Genomic DNA, 9555 nt, shown 5'->3' on the forward strand with positions numbered 1-9555 from the left:
GAAGGAGGGGAGGTTGGAAGCTAAACGTTTCTAAGGGTAGATGCTGCAGGAATTAGGACTCCCATTTAGAAGCTTGTGAGGAGAGATTGCCATCTTTGCTTGTTCTATTTGGAAGTGGGTGAGCTTTGTGAAAGTAAAGGAGAACTCTTGATGGACCCTGGGAGGGACTTGCACAACACCAAGGCTCAGGTTGTAATTGTTCCTTTTGTTTCCTATTAATGCAAATGAGTCCATTCTTCTCAATAACTTGTTATTTATGAGTTGTTTCATGTACTCCTTGGTCTATGTGTTAAATATGTTTTATTCTATGAGATTATCAAGTGCTATTTAATCGTTTGATTGTTAGTGGATGCAGGTTTCAAAGTGAAGGAGGAGCTCATCCGAATCAGCGGGGTTGGACTGCTACAACAGCGTTGGACTACAGGTAGGATCTAAACATTTGATTTCTTATATAGTAAATGCATGTTTAGAGAAGGATTGCTCTTGTTTGTCTTGTTTGTCACTAGAGAGTCTTAGGCTCCTAAGGAGGTTGGTTGTCTCCGCACAATCGACTCTTTCTGCCTGACAGGATGGATTTTCATACATCTTCTGGATGTTAAGATACTCTCTCGTGGATGGTTTGTGCTTCATTTTTCCCTTGAAGAATACACGAACTTGGCACTCACACGATATTGGCATATTGAAATGGATCTAGTGCTGCTCAAAAGATGGAGCCCTCTCTTCAATTCGAAAAGAGAGTAGATAGAGGTTGGACCTTTATGGGTTCGACTAATAGGTTTACCACTCCAGTAGTGGTCTGAAGAAGTGTTCGTGCGAATCGAGAATACCCTCGGCACCTTCCTGGATTATGATAAATCCATAGTATAGTCCTAAAATCGCACCCTAGCTTCCATTTTGGTGCATCTGGACACTCGAGAGGGTCTGGAGGAAAAAATTACTCTGTAATGGCATAACTTCACTAGGGTTCAAATCCTTGATTACGATGGGGTGCCATTTAGATGCTGACGCTGCAACAAGGTTGGGCATCTGTATAAGGAATGTCCTCTAATATTGAAACCCCTAGAAGCAACTATGGAAAGGGAGGAAGGCATTGGAAGGGCTACCGCTGACATCCCTAGGAAGGGACCATCTGCAGTACCCCCCCCCCCCCATCTCAGAAGGAAACCCCAACTTAGCCAGTCTAGCAATCTATGGGAAATTCCTCGAGTCCCCCATCTCCACCTATGACTTGAGCTAGGGCAGTAACTGAAGCGGCTCGTACTTCTGGTACTCCTCTCTCCTCTGCCCCTATTCTATCTTCTACTTATGCATTTTCTACACATCATCAGCATAATGCATATGTACAGGATCGACCCACCTCTCCCTCATATATTCCTTGCCTCCTTCTCTCCCACCACCTGATTTACTCCACCACCTCCCCTTCCCTAATTCCAGAGGCCACCTCCTCCCCATCACCACCTCCCCTGGTTCCCCCTCATCCTTATATCCTATGATCTCACCCTCCCTCTATGGTTTCTCATTCAACTCACTCTGGTCTTGGCCGGTCCCTCCCCTTGATGTCTATTAAACCACTTCGTGGGCACAAATCTTACCTTTTCCATGCTATACTTTGGGCAAGTGCTGAGGTAGTTTCAGGAAGTAAATCTTCATTAGATTGAGTTCTTAGAGCGAAGAATACCCATGACATGCTTCCCCTTTGAAATTCCTATCATTCCATTCTAAGGGTATGGCTAGCTTGCCCAAAAAGCTAGCCCTTCACAAGCTATTTGTCTCTGAGCCTGTAGACATTATCCTCTTCCAAGAAACACTTGATCAAGCTCAACAGATCATCTGAATTCTACAGAATCTAAGCCCATGATGGGAATTCCTTGCACTAGATGTTGTCGGGTGTTTAGGTGGATTGGCTATGGGGTATAATCCTATAACCATAAATCTAAATTTAGCTTGGGGAGGAAAGGGGTTCATTGGTATTGACTTTTTCTTCTGTTGAGCTGGGAATGAATCTCGATGCTATGAATGTTTATGGGCCTTGTCAGGGATGGGAGGTTATCTGGAGTCATCTCCTAAACCTTTCTCTTACCTCATCTAACAATCTCATCATCGATGGGGAACTAAATTTTTATATTGGATACAGTGAGTCATATGGATCATCGGCTCAGATTGACCCACTCTCTGATACCCTGGAATCCCTTCTTGATCAAGCTCATCTCTCAGATATTCATATGAATAGACCGCTGCCAACATGGAGGAACAAAAGAGTTGGTGTGGCAGCCCTAGCTAGAAGACTGGACGATTCATCCTGAAATCCCTGATGATACACAGATTATCTCATTATAGGTAGTGGGTCAGAACCGAAGGCATCTCTGACCACTCACCCATCTACTAAGAAATATCTGGTCCTCCTATTAAGCCTATAACCCCATTCAAATTCAATTCCTTTCAGCTTCTGAACCCCTCCTACACAAATATGGTTTTAGACTTCTGGCTACAAAGCCATCCCACTCGAGGACTTACTTAGGCTAAGGCATTATATCACAACCTTCTGAAACTCAAGAAACTCACTGTCAAGTGGGAAGAGAAAAAACCCCAAATGGATTCCCATACCCGAACCTCTGTTGAATCACCATTGGTGCATCTTATGGATGACCATAACAGGGGTTTCATAAGCACAGAAGCCAAGTCAAAATTTATTGAGCTCGAAAATCAAAGAGCAAGAATTCTGAAGGAAAGAGAGGAAATCTGTAGACTCAAGAGTAGAGCGCTCTGGCTCAAAGCAAGGGATGAGAACACAAGATAATTTTATAACTTTTCCAAGGGGAGAAAAGCCTCCAACACCATTTGGAAAATTCTCACATTTGATGGAGGTATTGCAAAAACTTTCAATCAATTATCTCAGTTAGGTATCTCACATTTCAAACATCTCTATAAGGAGCCCTCTGCCTCAAACCTTGCTGATATCATTCAAGTAGCAGGGCACTTCCCAAGCTTTGTAGATCTAGATGCGGCAGCGGAGCTAACTTCTCCCATTACTAGAGATGAACTTGAGGGGACATTAAAATGGTTTAAGAAAGATAAAAGCCCAGGCCAAGATGGCTAGTCCACTCAATTCTACTTAGCCTTTTTTGACCTCATTGGGAATCACCTTCTCAATATAGTTGAAGAGTGAAGGACCTCTGGTCGGATGTACGAGGCTATCAATGCCACGTTCATTGCTTTTATACCAAAATATGACTCTCCTACATCCTTTAATGAATTTAGACCTATCTCCCTTTGCAATATTCTATACAAAATCATTGCAAATATCATTGCAAAATAACCCCTCCCTATACTCTCCCATCACATTTCTCCAGAGCAATTTTCCTTTCTCGAAAGTAGATAGATCCATGAGGCCATAAGCACTGCCTAGGAATCCATTCACTGTATCAAAACAAGAAATCTGAAAATAATTATACTCAAGATTGATCTTGCTAAGGCTTTTGATCATGTCATATGGTTCTTCATTAAGATGATCTTGATCCATTTAGGATCCTCTTTTGCTTTCAAAGATTGGATTATCTGCTGCATAAAATCGACATCCTTCAGTGGACTAATTAATGGTTCTACATCCCACTTCCTTCATGCCGAACGCGGACTCTAGTAAGGATTCTCTCTGTCTCCCCTTTTGTTCCTTATAGTGATGGAGGGTCTCAGTAGGCTCATTGGCACTACAAAAAGCGAAGGCAGACTCAAAGGATTGAAAATGAACAAACTTTTCTATCTTACACATCTCCTTTTCGTTGATAATGTGATGATCTTCCTCGACGGCAGCATCAGGGATTCTACCTCCTTCTATGGCATAATAATACTCTTTGAAAAATCCACTGGTATGGTTGCAAATTAGACCAAATCTACTATTACTCTATCTCACACCACCCCTCAAGAGGATAGAGCAGATCTCCATTTCTTCCATTATCAATTGCATAACCTCTTGGATGGCTTGAAATACTTGGGTTTCAGGATCAAACCCCACAGTTACTAGATTGGTAACTGTATCTGGTTAGTGATTAAAATTAAGAAGAGATTGAAAAGTTGGAATCATAGATTTTTATCAAGAGCTAGGCGCCTTGTCCTTATAAAATCAGTACTAGAAGCCACCCCCATATATTGGATGTACCTCGCCTAGATTCCTCAAGGAATACTCAAACGCATCCAAGATATATGTTGCAGATATCTATGGAATGGACAAAAGGAAGGAAAAATTTTTGCTTGGTTGAGTTGGAAGAAAATTTCTATGTCAAAAAAATTGGAGGGGGGGTGGGGGTTAAAGTACCTGTCTGATTTTGCTCAAGCTCATGCAACCAATATGTGTTGGTCCCTTCTCACTTCACAGAATCTATGGATGACTGTGTCATACCACAAATACATTTTGTTGCGAAATTATTGGACTGGGTTCGCCTAACAGAATAGCCTTGTTCAGGCATTTCTTTAGTATGGAAAGAAATCCTACAAACGATGCCTTTCATTAGATCCAGCTTGGCATGGCACATAAAAAATGGTGCATCTGTACACATTGGTGTTGACCCATGGATAGGAGGGGGAGGCAGGTATCAGTTGCCACCTGATGTCATTCAATACCTTCATCTTATAAATACCACGGTGGTGTTGTGGTCACCAACAACCCCCCTCTTTGTTTGATATTAGAAATAACATCAAGCAAAAGGGGGACCCTTAACAAGAAATCCCAAAAATATTTTTATCGAAATTTTTGTATTTAACTCCCTCAAATCTATATCGCACCACAAAGAGAGAGTGAAGTGTTTTCCTATGCGCAGAAATAAGCTGCAAAGAAGCGATGCGAAATTCATGGCATCGCATATTTTGAAAGCGCCCTTAATAGAAAACAAAAAGGAATCGTCGATGGCCGATATGCGACGTGTCGCATATCGCAACGTCGCATAAGCAGCGCACAATGATCAAATGAAAAATGCCATATTGCGATCTGCGATATTACGACTTGCGATCTTGCGATTTGCGATCTGCGATGAATGAGACTATTAATTGCTGCGATGTGAATTGCAGAAACCACTCATCGCAAATTTTCTTCGGCATGATCTGTAAACCCAAAATTGAGCGCACACCTTAAGGGAAATTAATGATTGCACGCCTGAGTATCCAAGGATGATCGTGTCGCGCTTTTTCGAAGAGTCAAGTCATTATGAGTGTCATGATTATGCATTCATTAGAACTTAAAGCTTTCATGTCAATCTTTTCGTCATTTCTCTTTTCCTTTGCGTGAACTGCAAGGCAGCAACTAATATAAATCTATATGCAGGAAACATCTAAGGAAAAGGGGAAAGCGCCAATACTAGAAGAACAGAGAGGAGATGCCTTCGCAGATGGATGGCGCATGCAGCAGGGCCACGGATTCTAGAGTATCACTCAACAGACACTGATGAAAATAGACTATCCAAGACTCAGAGTCAAAGGTGCACAAAAGCAGCATGTTTGCAAAATATCCTGAAGCTCAAACTGGGTAAAGCAAAAAGAAAAAAGCTAAAGAGGGAGGACGCTCCAGAAAAGCCTGGAACAAAGAATGGAAGATTGTTCAGGCAATGAAATCCCTAACTCATTGAGTCATTCGCACGGCCGGAAACTGAAATAGCAACAGTACAATCGGTTTGAAAGAAATCTGGGTTATACTAAGTATACACACAGCAAATACACCCAGCCAGAGGAAGATTTTCAAAAAAATCTTCTAGTTTGTCAGAAAGAGGTGCCAGCTTTTGTTATTTCTACTTTTATCGCTCGAGAAAAAGAAAAAGACAACCAACCGACTCTTTCCAGGCGAACCTTGCATTGCTTACAGCACTAAGGAACAGATACAGAAACGGTTAGAAATTAGATTCAATTTTTAGAAATAACTTTGTTTTAGTAAAAGGGCGGTCATTTGAAGCCGTTTCCTAAATTTGTGTAATTAAGATTAGTTAGTTAGTAGTATTTAACCCTTCTCATGGCATTTGGAGAAGGGTCGGGAAATTTGTCAAAAAACTTGTCCTCAGAACATGCACTTTTGCACCCTCGGAGGGGGTTTTTGATGAATGGATGGATCGAGATTTATTTATGTTTGCATTTTAATGTCTGCTACTGATGTTGCACTTCTGTACTCTTAGTAGATGTTAGAAGTAAGTAGAGATAAATCGTTATTGCTTGAAGTTTGTGAGTGAAATCAGTCATAAATTGTACTTTTATCTCTTGATTAATTTCTGCTCATATTCTTAGAGTGATATACAGCTGAGTTGTTTTTATGTTAATGTATGAATGTGTGGGTTACCATTTGGCACTTTTGTACAGTGGAGTCATTTGTTTGTGCTTGACATATGAATAAACTATTATGCGATATGCTGTTCACAACTGCTTTGCCTAACTTCTTATGCAGAATGGTTTATCTTAATTGATTTATATTCTTATGATAGCTGAATGATCTTTATTACCAATTATTGTATGAAATCTTTTTAGATCGCATAATGAAAGAATTCTACCCCGGGTTAGTATAGATTAGATGTGTTGTTTTTGTTAGATTACAGTAGTATAGAGTCAGTTTAGAGTTTAGAATTAAATTAGCTTAAAAATTACCTCTAAATTAGCATCATCAAAATCTACACACACACACACATCCTTTAGATTGGGAAGCTGGTCCCATTATCCCCAGTCGGACCCGCTACACCAAATGGGCAAGGAGCCGCCAACCAGGTTCCGGACCGGGTGGGTATCCCCCTTGTTGTCGACCCGATTTCGGGGCCCTCAACATATTTGGTGCTAGAAGGAGGGCACGAACTATGAATGGCAACTAAGTCAAAATCTAAATGCCATTCTGAGAGTAAATCACCCTTATCAACTCCCCCGAATTCTCCAGTAGGTTTCAAGCCAGAGTTAGAAGTCGCTCGAGTATCCACCGCTGCTACCTACCCTAATATATCAGACCAACTTATCATTGAACCCCTGAAAATTCAAACATTGATTCGTAAACTCCAGGGATTCTCTATTTTTTCTCAGAAGTCTGATAAATCTCACAGCAGCGTGACTTCGCAGTACAATCCTGCTCATCCCCTGACCAGATTGAAGAGTGAGAAATTTGGTATTCAACCAAGTCAACTCCCTCTCCCTACTAGGAAAAGAGCAAGAAAAACACCGCCAGAGTCTGACCGTGAGACTCTTTCATCTACTTCGTCCATTTCAACACCCTCACCGCGAAGTCAACCACCCACATCCTCATCCCAAATCACTCATCCATCTTCCACAACACTTCCTCTTCAATCATCAAAGATCATAATACCTTCATCTTCTCAGCATCAGGGACCGTCTTTTGCACTCTCATTAACTAGCGGCTCAACGATGGCCCAGTCTCCATGGAACAATCCTGGGGCAGTTTTAATACCTCCACCCCTGAGCCCAATACTGACCCATCCTGAGAAATGGCTGCCTAAGTTCAATCCAGAAACAGGCATGCTAGCTGAAGAGCATATCAATAATTTCATGCTTTCTGTGAATCTCAACGGAGTTACCAACGAGGATGTTGGTGTCTGGATTTTTCCTTATACAATGCAAGGAACATCCGGGTCATGGTACTTTTCGTTACCTTCCGGGTCCATCACAAGTTGGGACACTTTTCAAAGTCAATTCCTCACCAAGTTTGGCGATGACAGATCAACATCGACATTGATCAATGACCTATCTAATCTTAAAGCTGAGGCTAGAGAAACCATTAAAGATTTCAATTTACGGTTCAATAAGATCCTCAACAAAATTCCCGTTGCTTCTCAACCTAGCGAGGAAGTAAGATGTGAATGGTACATCACGGCCTTACCATCAAACTTGGCTATCTTCGTAGATAGGGCAAACAAGACGACCTTAGTTGAAAACTTAACTGAGGCGTTAGCAGTAGAAAAACGCGTAGTTGCCCTAGAAAAGAGATCTGCAATAGAAGAACGCAAATCTAAGAAAATATCTTTCAAAGAAGACACCAAGAAGAAGCAAACGAAAGATCCTTTTGATATGGAAGGATTACAAAAGGTGTTAAAGGCCATGTCCAATGACTTGATTGACATAAGAAAACAAGTAGCAGAAACTTCTTCAAAAAATCCCTACAGATCTTTTAAAATAAATCCTCCCATGGAGATGAAACCACCCAATGCTGTCTCAAACGTCGAATCTGAAGAAGAAGAAGAAGAAGAGAATACCACTGAAGGGCAGACCGATGATGAAGAAGTTGTGGAACTACAAGGAATGTGGGATTTCATCCTCCCAGAAGAAGAGGATCAAGAAGCATTTCCAGTTAGCACACGAAGCAAAAATCAACTTGATCCTCCCCAAACTACCCTAAACAGAAGGGCGCAAGCCCTACAACAAAAGATAAAGTCGCATCAAAGAAAACAACTGCTAGAGTGACCCAATTTAGCCTAGTCCAATCAGATCAAGCACCTCCATCAAGAACACTTATAGTGTCGGATGAAATGGAGTATAACATTATCGATGACATGAAAAAGACTAGGGCTAATATTAGTCTTTACGAATTGAGCAAATTGAAACATCAACAGAAAATAATGATGAAAGGATTACATGCCGTGCCTACTACATCTTTACCTACAGCTGTAGCTTCCCACAACATGGGAAGACCTCCAACCAACATGATCAATACGATTGATCCGAATGACATTGCCTTGATTGGAGGAAGGTCAAGGTCCCATACTCCTTTTCTTCTCACTTATGAAATTTTCAATAAAAACGTGCACAATTGCTTGGTTGATTCTGGTGCTTCAACGAATATTCTACCCAGATCAATATGTGCTAAATTGAATGTTCAACCACAAAATTCCGCAGTGCGCATATTTCAACTTGATCGATCTCAAGTCGAAGTGATTGGTGAACTTAACCAGGGGACCATAAGATTGTCGTCTAACCCAAAAATATGCTAGGTTATCGACATTCTAGTAGCTGATATCCCTGAATTTAATGGTTTAATTCTTAGTAGGGATTGGTCCGAAAAACTCCACGGATATTTCTCAACCGACTGGTCGCACATGTGGTTACCCTACAACGGTAAACAGAATCAAATAAAGGTTGAACAAGAGTTGCACCAAAAGTACATAGTGATAGAATTGGAAGGAGAGAACGAAGCAATAGCATACAACAACAGTATCATAAGAAATTACTTGGTAGATTGTTTCCTCAGCAATTTCAATGCTCACACCTCACCTTACTTAGAAAATTCAGTTTTGTCCCAACTGGAAAATTTTTCCCAAACTGATGATTCAAAGTGTTTTAATTTTTTAGATAACTCTGTAAATACATCTTTATTTTGGAAATTATATTTTGATGGCTCTAAATCTAACGAGGGAGCAAGAGCAGGATGCGTTCTGATTAGCCCGGACGGAAACAAGATCATGCTACCATGCAGACTTGAGTTTGATTTCACAAACAATACAGCGGAGTACGAAGCCTTGGTGCAAGGCCTATACAAAGCAATCGGGTTGAATGATAAGTATCTGCAAGTCTTTGGAGATTCTGAAATTGTCGTCA

Source organism: Pinus tabuliformis, chromosome X (genome assembly GCF_031772625.1).
Source record: "Pinus tabuliformis cultivar Carrire ecotype Pingquan chromosome X, CPIR1, whole genome shotgun sequence".
NCBI lineage: Eukaryota > Viridiplantae > Streptophyta > Pinopsida > Pinales > Pinaceae > Pinus > Pinus tabuliformis.